Source organism: Helianthus annuus, chromosome 1 (assembly GCF_002127325.2).
Source record: "Helianthus annuus cultivar XRQ/B chromosome 1, HanXRQr2.0-SUNRISE, whole genome shotgun sequence".
NCBI lineage: Eukaryota > Viridiplantae > Streptophyta > Magnoliopsida > Asterales > Asteraceae > Helianthus > Helianthus annuus.
The window spans coordinates 25,264,413-25,281,357 of NC_035433.2; positions in this window are offsets into that span (position 1 = coordinate 25,264,413).

A 16,945-nucleotide genomic window follows, 5' to 3' on the forward strand; every position below is an offset into this window, starting at 1 on the left:
ATGTGTGTGTTTGTGTGTGTTTTTATAAATTTAAAACATAACTTTCCCCTTGTCCATCTTTGGTCCCTCAAGTTTATACCTTTGCTTGTTTTGCTAAACATTTGACTAGGTATAATAACCTAGTTATTACATTCTATTTTATTAGACATAGGGTCTTACTAACAATTTTAATAATTCGAGTTTTGGGGCGTTACAAGTCTACCCCCCTTAAATGAGGTTTCGTCCCCGAAACCTTCCTTATTCGATTCAAACCAATTCTACTCCTACCCTTTTCAAGTTGTTCATTCACAATACTTATGCTAGACTCTATTCCAGAGCTCTTATTAGTGTCCTTCATTTCATATTGCTAGTTTATAGCACATATCATCCCTAGCATTTCATTCATTGAACTTAATCCAAAAGTATACAATCTTTACGCGCATTGATTTTAAGTTTACGGCTTGTCTCTAGCTTCCTATTTAAGCATATTACCTTCATATATCGAAATAAATCGATTTATTTCCTTCTACTCATACATCATGTACAATCTTTCATTTTATTCGCCTTGAGTCATCCTTAGCATCCCATTACTAATGTTACTTCTAATTATCTTAATGTTTATACGAGAGGTCAACATATCATCATAGGCATACTATAATCATTTATTTATATCAATACTTACTCATAATCATAAGCTAAACATCTTACTAACCTTGACTTCGTCGCGTATGCCAACGGTTTGTGGCCCGAGTCGGCCCGTTTCTTCATGGGTTTATGTAATACTTACATTGATTGCTTCCATTGATTTGTTGAGCACCCGCCTATGCGCATCCTTTCAACAATGCCTTGTTCAAATGAACATGGCCAACAAGCCCAACATCAAAATTAGCACTTTCCATCGGTACTTGTCATTATCACTTTTTCTCCATACTTATTTTATTCGGGGTTTTACATGCTCCTAATTCTTTTATTCTCAAAATTATTTCATTAACCTTTTTGCAAAACTTCCCCTTCCCGGCCATACTTAAGTTATCGTTTGGGTTGTATCCCGTCATTCATTCCGACTCACACGAGTCAATTAACAACATATCTAATATGTGGCTTAATCAAAATTTTCTTTTCTTAACTCAATTTTAAGTTCGCATATCATTTATGGTCATTCTTCCGTCCTTAAATCCGTCTCGCGGATTCATACTTATCATTCGTACACTTAGTTGCTTTTATGTTTGAATTCGTCTCGCGGATTCGAATATTGCATTCATATCCTTCATTCCTTGAATCCGTCTTGCGGATCCAAATTTTTGCATTCATACATTTCATTTCTTGAATCCGTCTTGCGGATTCAAGAATTGCATTCACATCTTTCATTCTTTGAGTCCATATAGCGGATTCAAGCATTGCATTCATACATTGTTGATCTGTACCGTCTTACAGATTCAACCTTCTTCATTCTTATCATTCACACTTTTCATTCTAACATAGTACTCTCAATCTCCCGAGAGTCTTATTACTCATTTCACCCACACGCCCACCAGCTACCTAATTCTAACGGACATACCTGTGACAACTATCACGGTCTCACGAATGTCATATGTTTCTTGTGTACTGGCCGGGTACACAATCCACATACTAGTTTCGTGTCTTCGTGTAATCGCCACCTTATGTCCGCAGAATTAAGTTTCGGCACGTGTACATTTCTAAAACTTCCTTACCATACCATTATTATATTTCATTTTTCTTTCATTTGCTTAATTATATACCATTTCATGCACCCATAAGCTAAATCTACGTACCTCGGTCAATATGTCATATTACATACCTTGGTGTCAGCGCTAGACCGCATTTACAGATCATCCCTTCCCAGCAATCATGCTGACCTTACACATAACATACTGTTAGTTATCCTCTAATGCATACTTAAGCATATTCTTACCTTGGCTTCTACCCTTAGATCTTGATCGAGTCTTGGATTGTACGGGTCCTTATCACAAGAGCACACAGGTTTGAGTTCAAGTATTTACCTCCTCATACTTGATTTCCCTCAAACCAGGGCTCTGATACCAACTTGTAAGACCCTAATTCGTATTTGACAAAAAGTCGCAGCGGAAAAATCGTACCATGAAATTTCTTTCATTATAACCCTTAGGTCTTACTTGAAAGTTCATTTTTAAAACAACTCTTTTATAACGAATACGTAAACTAACTCAATTAAAGAATAGATCATAACATGTGTATTACAAACTTCGTTTTCAGACAACCACGTACAATCCTTCATACGACTCGGTCCTTGATCCCTATCCCTTGATGATCCTCATGTCTCGCTCTACCTGCGTTCACCACATAAGTCATAACGTTAGTACGCATCATAACATACAAGATTTCTTCATGTTGACTATTCGTTCCAATAACTCTTTACGTTCCGACTTTCCATTTGATCATACAATCTACGGCGAAACTCCTTCACTATTCCTGCGATACACTTCATTCACCAAGCGTGTTATTAACAAGGTATTATTCGTACATTCTTACAGACATATACATATTCTTACATGCATACCTACACATCTACATACCTACATACACTCATACGTATCTTCACATATACATAAATACACATCTACTTATGCACATACAATACCACATGCACGTTCAATATCTTACATACCTCTTATATATATCCGTACATTAATTACAAGGTACTTACACTTGGCATCTATAGCCCATAACGTCAAGGGAACGATCAAAATCATGTTTCGGGGGCCCGTCGTGGTCTACGGATAACGAACCGAAGCCTACTATACTCAAATCAACTTAGATAACAATTTTCAGCTTTTGAAACATGGGGAGGCCGTCGGCGACGACCCTAGGGGCGTCGGCGACGGCCCATGCATTATCCCGTAGCCCAAAACACCCGTAGGCAGTAAAATAGCCCGTCGGCCAAAACTGGTTTTCCAGGGGGCGTCGGCGACGGCCTCCAGAAAACCAATTTTCTTGCTGTGTTATTTTTGCCGTTCGTACGCACTAAAACTTGCATAACTTTTAAACTGTTTACCCGTTTAACCTCCGGTTTTTTCCTACATGCTTGTAAATTCGCATTCTATCCTATGAACTAGAAATCCAATATACGGTTTAAGGAAAATATTCATTTAAGCTCTCGGCTCATTACCTTTTTACAAGTTTTGACCCGTTTATGCATTTACCAACATAACTTGCTTATTTGACCCAATTTTCTGGAAACCTTATGAATTCAATATTACCTATCATAAAGATTACATCCTTGGATGCCTTGCATCCTCTTAACCTATTTTCGCTCAAAAGCTCATTTTGACCCGTTAAGGGTATTTGCGCATTTTAAGGTCTATGACTAACAAAAACCATACTTCTCAATCTCACACTCGTCTAAAACATTTCACTTGATCAAACAACGTATTTCTAAATAATTTCAAAGATTGTTGCCCGATATACCCATCGAGGGCGTTTTGGTCAACTTTGCTTCATCCTTTACAACAAAGGACTCCATCCATTTTTAAACAATTCCTACGGCTTAACCATGACTCTAATCACAATTACCTGGATCGGGTCAAAGCTATGACCCGTTATAATGCTTATCCACTTAATTGCTAATCAATAGCAATGCAAATCCTGTCGCCATTCATCCTGTGAATACAAAGTACTTAACAAAACAATCATTAGTCGCCATTGCCAAATGGTGATATCTTCACCATTGTCCGAATTGGTCTTAAAAGACAATTTCCTCCTTATGGGGTTGTAATTATTCATTATTCCTCCCTTGTAACTTATTTCTTCATTAACTCATAGTCAAAGTTACCGTAATACCCTTTTTACCCTTTTTAACCCTCAAACTTAGTTTCTTGACATGGTCACATGTTCCGACACGTGTCAAACTTGTCGAAACATCATTCTTGATATATTAGGTTATCATGCTCTTAATCTATACGATGAATAGATATTCTACAAAAAGGGTGTAAGCTTTACTTACCTTGCATCCGAGTACGCTTCCCGTGCACATAAGTTCCATTTGGCTCGCTTCTTTCCCAAGCTTCCATGTCGCTTACCAAGCATCAACTATGATATATCATTCTCAAGATAGTTAGCTTATTCATCATTCATCACAACCTTTTCATTACATGGATCTTATGTGGAATTTATCCCTCAACCTTATAACATGCTAATCTATCATTTCTTATCCGATTTCTTTAAACATTCACACACGTGTTTGATTCTAAACATCATTATCATAAGTAAATCATCAATTTACATCACATTATCTAAAACCCACTTCACAACTACATTATTAATCACTTGCTAGTGATCTAAACTTAAGTTCTTCATAATATCATCATGCCTTTGGTGTATGTACTACCTTCTAAACATAAAGTACAACTAGTTCATGCACAATCTCCTAATCTCATACACAATTCATCAAATTCAACTTCCTAATCAACATGAATCATTCATGCATAAACATCAAACATGCTAGTATTACATTTCTTTTAATTCCTCAAACAAGAACCCATCATGCAAATCAAAATACATCAATATTTAGCAAAATTGGACATGAATGATTCACCCATGTCATCATCTTCATCATAACAAATGGGTTTCACCCTAAAACATCAAATTAACCTAAATCATGCATAACACATGTCCAATATGATGATTCTAACACACACCCATTCTCAATTTCATACAAATTCGCGATTTACATCAAAACCCACATCGTGAAAGATCACCAATCTAACTTCTAAGACATACCTTATGATCCCCTTGTGATGGTGATCATTAATCCATGTTTATTTGCGAATTTGAGCCTTGAATCATCCCTTGATTTGAAGCTTTTGAAGAATTAGGGCTTGGCTCCTATGGAGCCCTTCTGATCGTTCCAGAACACACACGAGATGTGTGTGTTTGTGTGTGTTTTTATTAATTTAAAACATAACTTTCCCCTTGTCCATCTTTGGTCCCTCAAGTTTATACCTTTGCTTGTTTTGCTAAACATTTGACTAGGTATAATAACCTAGTTATTACATTCTATTTTATTAGACATAGGGTCTTACTAACAATTTTAATAATTCGAGTTTTGGGGCGTTACAAGTCTACCCCCCTTAAATGAGGTTTCGTCCCCGAAACCTTCCTTATTCGATTCAAACCAATTCTACTCCTACCCTTTTCAAGTTGTTCATTCACAATACTTATGCTAGACTCTATTCCAGAGCTCTTATTAGTGTCCTTCATTTCATATTGCTAGTTTATAGCACATATCATCCCTAGCATTTCATTCATTGAACTTAATCCAAAAGTATACAATCTTTACGCGCATTGATTTTAAGTTTACGGCTTGTCTCTAGCTTCCTTTTTAAGCATATTACCTTCATATATCGAAATAAATCGATTTATTTCCTTCTACTCATACATCATGTACAATCTTTCATTTTATTCGCCTTGAGTCATCCTTAGCATCCCATTACTAATGTTACTTCTAATTATCTTAATGTTTATACGAGAGGTCAACATATCATCATAGGCATACTATAATCATTTATTTATATCAATACTTACTCATAATCATAAGCTAAACATCTTACTAACCTTGACTTCGTCGCGTATGCCAACGGTTTGTGGCCCGAGTCGGCCCGTTTCTTCATGGGTTTATGTAATACTTACATTGATTGCTTCCATTGATTTGTTGAGCACCCGCCTATGCGCATCCTTTCAACAATGCCTTGTTCAAATGAACATGGCCAACAAGCCCAACATCAAAATTAGCACTTTCCATCGGTACTTGTCATTATCACTTTTTCTCCATACTTATTTTATTCGGGGTTTTACATGCTCCTAATTCTTTTATTCTCAAAATTATTTCATTAACCTTTTTGCAAAACTTCCCCTTCCCGGCCATACTTAAGTTATCGTTTGGGTTGTATCCCGTCATTCATTCCGACTCACACGAGTCAATTAACAACATATCTAATATGTGGCTTAATCAAAATTTTCTTTTCTTAACTCAATTTTAAGTTCGCATATCATTTATGGTCATTCTTTCGTCCTTAAATCCGTCTCGCGGATTCATACTTATCATTCGTACACTTAGTTGCTTTTATGTTTGAATTCGTCTCGCGGATTCGAATATTGCATTCATATCCTTCATTCCTTGAATCCGTCTTGCGGATCCAAATTTTTGCATTCATACATTTCATTTCTTGAATCCGTCTTGCGGATTCAAGAATTGCATTCACATCTTTCATTCTTTGAGTCCATATAGCGGATTCAAGCATTGCATTCATACATTGTTGATCTGTACCGTCTTACAGATTCAACCTTCTTCATTCTTATCATTCACACTTTTCATTCTAACATAGTACTCTCAATCTCCCGAGAGTCTTATTACTCATTTCACCCACACGCCCACCAGCTACCTAATTCTAACGGACATACCTGTGACAACTATCACGGTCTCACGAATGTCATATGTTTCTTGTGTACTGGCCGGGTACACAATCCACATACTAGTTTCGTGTCTTCGTGTAATCGCCACCTTATGTCCGCAGAATTAAGTTTCGGCACGTGTACATTTCTAAAACTTCCTTACCATACCATTATTATATTTCATTTTTCTTTCATTTGCTTAATTATATACCATTTCATGCACCCATAAGCTAAATCTACGTACCTCGGTCAATATGTCATATTACATACCTTGGTGTCAGCGCTAGACCGCATTTACAGATCATCCCTTCCCAGCAATCATGCTGACCTTACACATAACATACTGTTAGTTATCCTCAAATGCATACTTAAGCATATTCTTACCTTGGCTTCTACCCTTAGATCTTGATTGTCACACCCCCAAAATCCCACCTGCGGAGAACTACCTATTGGAGGCGTGAATGACCAGGATCCAGCCACCAATCATACTGAACAAGCATTTAAATAGTTATAAACGTCTAACCATTACGATTGGTGTCCAAACAAAACAAAGTTTAAGTTGCAAGCGGAAGCATAAGTCTCAAAAGTTAAAACATAAGTTTAATTGTATCAAGTTTAACATGGCACACAGCTATCCATGTCCCACAACGACTCTCCTCCATGCAAGCTCCAGCTGAGTACCTAAGGTCCTGCAAAGCATGTAGTAACGAGTCAACAACTAGTTGAGTGAGTTCACAGTTGGGTGTTCGTTTTAGTTGTTTCGAAAACAGTTTCCTTTTCTGGCATCCTGCCGTGGGGGTTACCCCATAGTTTAAAAACGTGACATGTTCATTCCCAGTTACTCCGGCACTCCAGCCGTGGGGGCTACCCCATGTTAGTTATCAGGCATTTCGGCCGTGGGGGCTACCCCATGCGTACACTAGACTTGTTACCGTATCGACTGCTGACTGTAGTCATGTTTATGTGCCCTGTAAACATCAATGTCTATCATCATTGACGTGCCCCAGATCCATTAGTTCACGCCCGTCCTCTGCGGCACGGTGTGAGGTTTGTCAGACCTAAATAGCGCTATCTAACTAATGACCCGCTCGCCATTGGCCCGGCGATTAAGTCGATACAAAAAGGAGGGACTTCGTGATAGAGTTTTAGTCTAGTACGAGTTATCCGTCCATCCGGACGAGGAATCACATTCCTGAACCACTGACGTCCTACCCAAGGAGGACGAGGAATCCATGTTCCTTAACCCCGTTCCCAACCCAGGGAATCCCATGCTTTGTAGAGGGTGTGAACTCACGTTGGTTTGCTCGGTAGTAACAGAAAAGATAATCAAATTGCAGGTAATCAATTAGGTCCTATCACAGATATTATTCGTATCAGATTCAAGTCAAGCGGTGCACTAATGTTCAACACGTATGGCAAACACGTTTAACAGCTCACAGTATTTTCAATTAACAGTAGCACATACGGCTCACAAGTTCAGTCTAACTACTTAAGCCCAAAACACGTAATAGCAGTTAACACAGAAGCCCACAAGGCCGGCCCATTAACTTAGGCCAGTAACTAAGCAAGCCCACTAAGGGGTCTCGAGTCGCAACCGGACTCGCAAACGTGGTTTCGAGTTGTGCCGTCTATGCTGGTCGTTGGTGGTTGCGAGTCGCAACCTATGTCGTAACCACGGTCTCGGCTTGTCATGTTTTGGTCTCGAGTCGCAACGGGACTCGTAACCTGTGTCGCAACCTGTGGTCTCGGTTCATCATGCTGTGGTTGCGAGTCGCAACCAGGCGTTCTTGACTCGCAACCGATGTCGTAACCTGAGGTTTCGAGTCGCAACCAGGGGTTCCGACTCCCCAACAGTTGCTGATTCTGCGCAGATCGTACTATCCAATAGAATTCATGCAGAAATATGTAGCAGCCACTAAACATGTTTTGTTGTCTAAAATTTACCCAAAATGGATCAAACAATGCAGGTTTCAAATATTCAAACCACATTCAAAGCATATTCAAGTAGTTCTTCATGCTCTTCAAACATTCAACAAGTTCTTCATATATTCAAATCACAAACAACCCTTATTCTAACACATTTTGCATCAATCACCAACATAGTCATGAATAACAAATCCACACATTTAACCGAACACTACAAACTCGGTTCTATACTAAGCCGATTCTATGACACATGTAAACCGGTTTCATGAACATCAACAACTAGTAGTTTTAAACTCCATTTAACACAAGATATCATACCCATCATGCATTATATATCCGAAATCAAGATATATCAACCGATTTGTCACAATCATGCATATAGTTTCATCTTTTGACAACAAATAGCTATTTTATCAAACAAGCATCTTGATAAACTATCATCTCATGTATAAACAACTTAACAATCAAACTCAAACACTAAACATAATGAGAATCACTAACCGGTTAAGGGATGGGAAAGGTGAACTCCAAGTGTCGATTCCAAGCTTGAACCGAAAGTCCTAGTACCAACCGATTGGATCCGAAAATGATGTGTTTGTGTTCTTTGGGTTTTAGTGAGAAGATAGGAGAGTGTGTGTAGAGGAGTATGTGTGGTGTCCAAAGAAATGGTGAGTGTGGCCATGAGTGTTGTATATATACTAGTCCTTCATGATTCACCCTAAAGGGCTTACTAGCCGGTTAGAGGAGGTCACGGCCCAAAGGCCCAACTCGGTCACTATTCACTCGAGACCTCATGGTCTCGAGTCGGGTCCTTTGTTCTCGGTCGGGTTCTCGGCTCACATATAACACGTACATATATACATACAAATGCACACATAACAACGCACATAACACATAAAAGGTTCACGTTTATCATTAAGTTTAATCAGTTAACTAGTCACATAACGTACAAGTATGTTGCATCAAGACACAACGAAGGTTCTAGATTTCGAGTTGTCACATCATCCCCAAGTTGAAAGAAATTTCGTCCCGAAATTTGATGGCACTCACTGAGGAAGCTAGTCAAGTTGTAAGGTTTTCCCGGCTATCCTGGGGTGTCACATCCACCCCCCGTTGATCTGGAATTTCGTCCCGAAATTCCATAGCTTCAGCCTCAGTAGCGGTTGTACTGTTCTCAAACAGTTGGGGATACTTTTGTTTCATCCGATCTTCGCGCTCCCAGGTAAACTCTGGGCCGTGACGTGAGTTCCAACGAACTCGAACGAGAGGTATTCTAGTGTTCTTGAGGACCTTAACATCCCGGTCCGTGATTTCGACTGGTTCTTCGACGAATTTCAACTGTTCGTCGATTGTAAGTTCCTTCAGAGGAACTACGTGCGTCTCATCTGACAGACACTTCTTCAGATTCGACACATGGAAAACGTTGTGAACTGCACCGAGTTCTGCTGGTAGGTTCAGTCTGTAGGCCACCTTGCCTATTTTCTCAATGATTTCGAAAGGTCCAACGTATCGTGGGTTGAGTTTGCCTCGTTTACCAAAACGAACCACACCCTTCCAGCATGAAACTTTGAGTAATACCCGCTCCCCAACCTGGAGCTCAAGTGGTTTCCTGCCCTTATCGGCGTAGGCCTTCTGACGGTCACGAGCGGCCGCCATGCGTTGTCGTATTTGAGCAATCCGCTCAGTAGTGTCCACCACATGTTCTGGACCAGTGATTTGACTATCTCCCACCTCTGCCCAACAAAGAGGTGACCGGCATTTACGTCCGTACAATGCCTCAAACGGAGCACCTTTAATGCTGGTGTGGTAGCTGTTATTATACGAGAATTCCACGAGTGGCAGATGCCTTTCCCAGCTGTTGCCAAAGTCGATTACACAAGCACGAAGCATGTCTTCTAATGTCTGGATAGTGCGCTCGGACTGCCCGTCCGTCTGTGGGTGATACGCTGTGCTCATATCTAGACGTGAGCCAAAAGACTTGTGCATTGCCTGCCACAGTTCCGAAGTAAAACGTGCATCTCGATCAGAGATGATAGAGGTGGGCACCCCGTGCCTCGAAACAACTTCCTTGAGGTATATCTCCGCTAAAGTGGAGAACTTATCCGTCTCTTTAATTGCCAAAAAGTGTGCGGATTTTGTGAGTCGATCCACGATCACCCAGATAGTATCGTTTCCGCGCTGTGATCTAGGTAGGCCAGTAACGAAATCCATGGAAATTTGCTCCCATTTCCATTGTGGTATCTCTGGTTGTTGGAGTAGGCCTGAGGGTTTCTGATATTCCGTCTTGACTCGCGCACAAGTCAAACACTTGCTGACGTAAGTTGCTATGTGGGCCTTCATGCTAGGCCACCAATACGTAGTTTTAATATCGTGGTACATCTTGTCCGAACCAGGGTGTACCGAGTAGCGAGATTTGTGTGCTTCATCCATCACAAGTTCTCGTAAGTCGCCATAGAGTGGGACCCAAATGCGTCCTGTCACGTAGTAAGCACCGTCTTCCTTCTGTTCTAAGCGTTGTCTCGACCCGCGTAGGGCTTCGGCCCTTACGTTTTCTGGTTTCAGTGCTTCTATCTGAGCAGCTCGTATTTCGAAGGTAGACTAGAATGTATCGTGAGTTGTAAAGCTCTTACGCGCTTAGGCGCAGTGTCCTTTCGACTCAGGGCATCAGCCACGACATTGGCCTTGCCCGGGTGATACCTGATAGAGCACTCGTAGTCATTCAGCAGCTCGACCCATCGTCGTTGTCGCATATTCAGTTCCTTCTGCTTGAATATGTGCTCTAGGCTCCTGTGGTCGGTGTAGATGGCGCACTTGGTTCCGTACAGGTAATGCCGCCATAACTTAAGTGCGAAAACAACAGCTCCCAGCTCTAAATCATGCGTAGTGTAGTTCTTCTCATGAACCTTGAGTTGTCGTGAGGCGTAGGCTATGACTTTATCTCGTTGCATCAATACACAACCAAGACCTTGAATTGATGCATCACAATAAACCACAAAATCTTCTGTGCCCTCTGGCAGTGAAAGGATAGGTGCACTACAAAGTCTATCCTTTAGATGCTGAAAAGCTAACTCTTGTGCATTTCCCCAATGATAGACAACGCCTTTCTGCGTTAGTAAGGTGAGAGGTTGCGCGATCTTAGAAAAATCCTTAATGAATCTCCTGTAGTAACCTGCCAATCCCAAGAATTGGCGAATTTCCTTTGGTGTGCGAGGTGCAGGCCAGTTCTTAATAGAGTCCACTTTGGATGGATCAACGTGAATCCCATCCTTGTTCACCACATGTCCTAGGAAATGGACCTCTCGAAGCCAGAAGTCGCATTTCGAGAATTTCGCGTAAAGCTGTTCTGTTCGAAGGAGTTCCAAAATAAGTCGTAGATGCTGTTCGTGCTCCTCTTTACTCTTAGAATAGATCAGGATGTCGTCGATGAAGACTATAACGAATTTGTCCAGATAGGGCTTGCACACTCGATTCATCAAATCCATAAAAACTGTGGGTGCGTTTGTCAGCCCAAACGGCATGACCAAAAACTCATAGTGTCCATATCGAGTTCTAAAGGCTGTCTTAGAGACATCCTCTTCTCGAACTCTCAGCTGGTGATATCCCGATCTCAGATCGATCTTTGAATAGTAGCTCGACCCCTGCAACTGGTCGAACAAGTCGTCAATGCGCGGTAGAGGATAACGATTCTTCACAGTCACCTTGTTGAGTTCACGATAGTCGATACACATTCTGAAGGTACCGTCCTTCTTCTTCACAAATAATACCGGGGCTCCCCAAGGCGATGAGCTAGGACTAATAAAACCCTTATCCAAGAGTTCTTGTAGTTGCGTGGAGAGTTCTTCCAATTCTGATGGCGCTAAACGATAAGGTGCACGTGCTATTGGCGCAGCTCCAGGAGCTAGTTCAATCTGAAACTCGACTTGGCGATGGGGCGGAAGACCAGGTAATTCCTCAGGGAATACCTCAGGATAGTCACGTACAACTGGAAAATCTTCTAGCTTCTTCTCTTTCTCTGTGGTGTCAGTAACTAGAGCCAAAATCGCAGTGTGGCCCTTTCGTAAGCACTTCTGGGCCTTAAGAAGAGAGATGATGTTCTCAACAGCACTTCTCTTGTCGCCACAAATCATGAGAGGTTCACTACCCGAACCAGGAATACGAACGATCTTCTCATTGCAAAGAATCTCTGCTCGGTGTTGGGATAACCAATCCATCCCAATGACAACGTCGAAACTACCCAAGACGATAGGAATAAGGTCAATAGAGAAGGTCTGGTTAGCGAGAATAAGTTTGCAACCTTTGACTACGTGTGAGGCCTCCAAACTCTTACCATTAGCTAGCTCTACAGTGTGCTTGTCGCTCAGGGGTGTTGGAATACGCTTAAGCATTTTACTAACTTCTAGTGACACATAGCTAGTATCGGCACCCAAATCAAATAAGACTGTAACATAAAAGTCGTCGAGAAGGAACTTACCCGTCACCACGTTGGGATCATTCCTTGCTTCACCTTGGCCAATCACGAACACTCGCCCCCTGGCACCATTGTTGTTGTTGTTGTTCCCATTGTTACCATTCCCTTGATTGTTGTTGTTGTTGTTCTGGTTCAGTTGGGGACAATCTTTCTTGAAGTGGCCTTCAGCTCCACACTGAAAGCGTCCTTTGTTGTTACCCTGTTGCTGCCGCTGGTTCTGTTGAGGTTGCTGACGATTCTGATTGGCGGGGTATGCGCTCCTGCAATCCTTTGCAACATGACCAGGCTTGTTGCACCGATGACAGTTGCCCCTGGTGCATGGCCCACTGTGGTGTAGGTTGCAACGATTGCATTTGAGGTGATTCCCCTTGTACCCACCATGACTTTAACCACCAGACGACTGTTGACTGGGGCTCTTGTGGTCGTCAGTCTTTCTCTGCTGAGACTGAGATTGCACAGAAGTTGAACCCTTGCTTGAAGTTCCATCCCATTTCCGTTTGTCCCCACTAGAAGTACCAGAAGTAGTTGCAGCACCTATGCGCTTGGGTAACTTGTTCTGCTCCACCGCCTGATCAGTGAGACGGTGAGCCAACTGAACAACCTGCTGGATAGTTGTCAAGTTTGCTGAAGTCACATGGCTTTGGATCTCTGGCACCAAGCCCTTGAGATAAAGTTCAATTCGCTTATACGGAGGGTCCACCATAGTAGGACACAACAAGGCAAGCTCATGCGATCTCTTAGTGTACGCCTCAATCTCTGACCCCGTCATCTTGAGATTGTAAAACTCATCTTCCAGCTTATGGATGTCATCGCGACTGCAGTATTCTTCCCTGATCATTTCCTTGAAATTCTCTCATGGGGTGGCGTTGGCAGCAACCAACCCCAACATCTGCACTTGAGCATTCCACCACGTGAGGGCCAAACCCTCGAGAGTACCAGTAGCATACTTCACCCTGCGCGCTTCAGGGCATTCGCACATTTCGAACACAGACTCTAGTTTCTCAAACCAGTGTAGGAGACCTACTGCTCCTTCAGTTCCGCTAAAGGTAGTGGGTCGGCAGTCCATAAAGGTCTTAAAAGTGCACACCGGTGCCTGAGCATATTGACCTAAGGTAGGTGAAAGAAAGACAGAGTTTAACACAAAGGTTGGTTCACGAGAGTAGGATCCTAAAGATCCTAGGATAAGTTCGGGCTGCAGGATATACCTCCTGCGTGTGCAGCTGCGAGTGCTGCGGCAACTCGCTCGTTGATCAAAGCCGTCAACTGGGCTTGTGTCATGTTAACGCGTCCAGACATGATTCTTCATAACAAGAGTAATACAAGTGAGAGAGGTTCGCGAAAGTACGATAGTAGGATAGAGTAAGCACGCACGTGTTCAAGCAACAGTAGTTATACTAATCAAGCATACCATGGGCAATGTACTATGTATCTACCAAGTAGGCAATATACACATATCATATCACCTAGAATGTCGAGCCTTGCATGTGGAGTGAAGTGTCGTTGTGGACCGTTGAGCACTGTACCGGTTATAGTCTGGTTTTAACAAAAACGTTTCTTCTTTATTAAAACCTAGTTCACTATAACCAATGGCTCTGATACCAATCTGTCACACCCCCAAAATCCCACCTGCGGAGTACTACCGCTTGGAGGCGTGACTGACCAGGATCCAGCCACCAATCATACTGAACAAGCATTTAAATAGTTATAAACGTCTAACCATTACGATTGGTGTCCAAACAAAACAAAGTTTAAGTTGCAAGCAGAAGCATAAGTCTCAAAAGTTAAAACATAAGTTTAATTGTATCAAGTTTAACATGGCACACAGCTATCCATGTCCCACAACGACTCTCCTCCATGCAAGCTCCAGCTGAGTACCTAAGGTCCTGCAAAGCATGTAGTAACGAGTCAACAACTAGTTGAGTGAGTTCACAGTTGGGTGTTCCTTTTAGTTGTTTCGAAAACAGTTTCCTTTTCTGGCATCCTGCCATGGGGGTTACCCCATAGTTTAAAAACGTGACATGTTCATTCCCAGTTACTCCGGCACTCCAGCCGTGGGGGCTACCCCATGTTAGTTATCAGGCATTTCGGCCGTGGGGGCTACCCCATGCGTACACTAGACTTGTTACCATATCGACTGCTGACTGTAGTCATGTTTATGTGCCCTGTAAACATCAATGTCTATCATCATTGACGTGCCCCAGATCCATTAGTTCACGCCCGTCCTCTGCGGCACGGTGTGAGGTTTGTCAGACCTAAATAGCGCTATCTAACTAATGACCCGCTCGCCATTGGCCCGGCGATTAAGTCGATACAAAAAGGAGGGACTTCGTGATAGAGTTTTAGTCTAGTACGAGTTATCCGTCCATCCGGACGAGGAATCACATTCCTGAACCACTGACGTCCTACCCAAGGAGGACGAGGAATCCACGTTCCTTAACCCCGTTCCCAACCCAGGGAATCCCATGCTTTGTAGAGGGTGTGAACTCACCTTGGTTTGCTCGGTAGTAACAGAAAAGATAATCAAATTGCAGGTAATCAATTAGGTCCTATCACAGATATTATTCGTATCAGATTCAAGTCAAGCGGTGCACTAATGTTCAACACGTATGGCAAACACGTTTAACAGCTCACAGTATTTTCAATTAACAGTAGCACATACGGCTCACAAGTTCAGTCCAACTACTTAAGCCCAAAACACGTAATAGCAGTTAACACAGAAGCCCACAAGGCCGGCCCATTAACTTAGGCCAGTAACTAAGCAAGCCCACTAAGGGGTCTCGAGTCGCAACCGGACTCGCAAACGTGGTTTCGAGTTGTGCCGTCTATGCTGGTCGTTGGTGGTTGCGAGTCGCAACCTATGTCGTAACCACGGTCTCGGCTTGTCATGTTTTGGTCTCGAGTCGCAACGGGACTCGTAACCTGTGTCGCAACCTGTGGTCTCGGTTCATCATGCTGTGGTTGCGAGTCGCAACCAGGCGTTCTTGACTCGCAACCGATGTCGTAACCTGAGGTTTCGAGTCGCAACCAGGGGTTCCGACTCCCCAACAGTTGCTGATTCTGCGCAGATCGTACTATCCAATAGAATTCATGCAGAAATATGTAGCAGCCACTAAACATGTTTTGTTGTCTAAAATTTACCCAAAATGGATCAAACAATGCAGGTTTCAAATATTCAAACCACATTCAAAGCATATTCAAGTAGTTCTTCATGCTCTTCAAACATTCAACAAGTTCTTCATATATTCAAATCACAAACAACCCTTATTCTAACACATTTTGCATCAATCACCAACATAGTCATGAATAACAAATCCACACATTTAACCGAACACTACAAACTCGGTTCTATACTAAGCCGATTCTATGACACATGTAAACCGGTTTCATGAACATCAATGTGACAACTCGAAATTTAGAACCTTTCGTTGTAACTTGCTTGTACGTTATGTGACTAGTTAAAATGATAACGTGAACCTTTTTATGTGATAAGTGCTTTGTTATGTGTATTGTATATATTTGTGTACGTGTTATATGTGAACCGAGAACCCGACACGAAACAACAAGAACCCGACTCGAGACCATGAGGTCTCGAGTGGACTTGGGCCGAGAACCTTTGGCCGGTTGGGCCTTTGGGCCGTAAACCCCCACTCGAAACCCACTAAGGGTGCACACACTTGGAACTTGACTATATATATACCATACCTTAGTTAGTTCTTGCCATTTGTTGAACATTACACACACACACTCTCCTACTTTTCTCTCTAAGCCTTAAGAACACAAACACACCTCCAAGACTCTCGGATCCACTCGGTTGACACAAGAAACTCTCGGATTTGGAACTTTGGATCGGCACACACACACACATCACCAACCGGTTAGTATTTTTATGGTTAATCTTGTTATGCCTTGTGATGTATGATAAAATGCATGAAATGATGTTTATTGTTAGTATTTCTTGATGATCATTGTTGAATGCTTAGTGATAGTATGTTCATGTTATGCTTGTGCTTAAATAGATGCATGAATGAGATGATGTCTTATGTGTGTTAAAAAGTTTAGTGTTGGAATGTGTTCATGGGTTAAATAGAGTTTAAACTACTAGATCTTGATGATACATGAAAACCG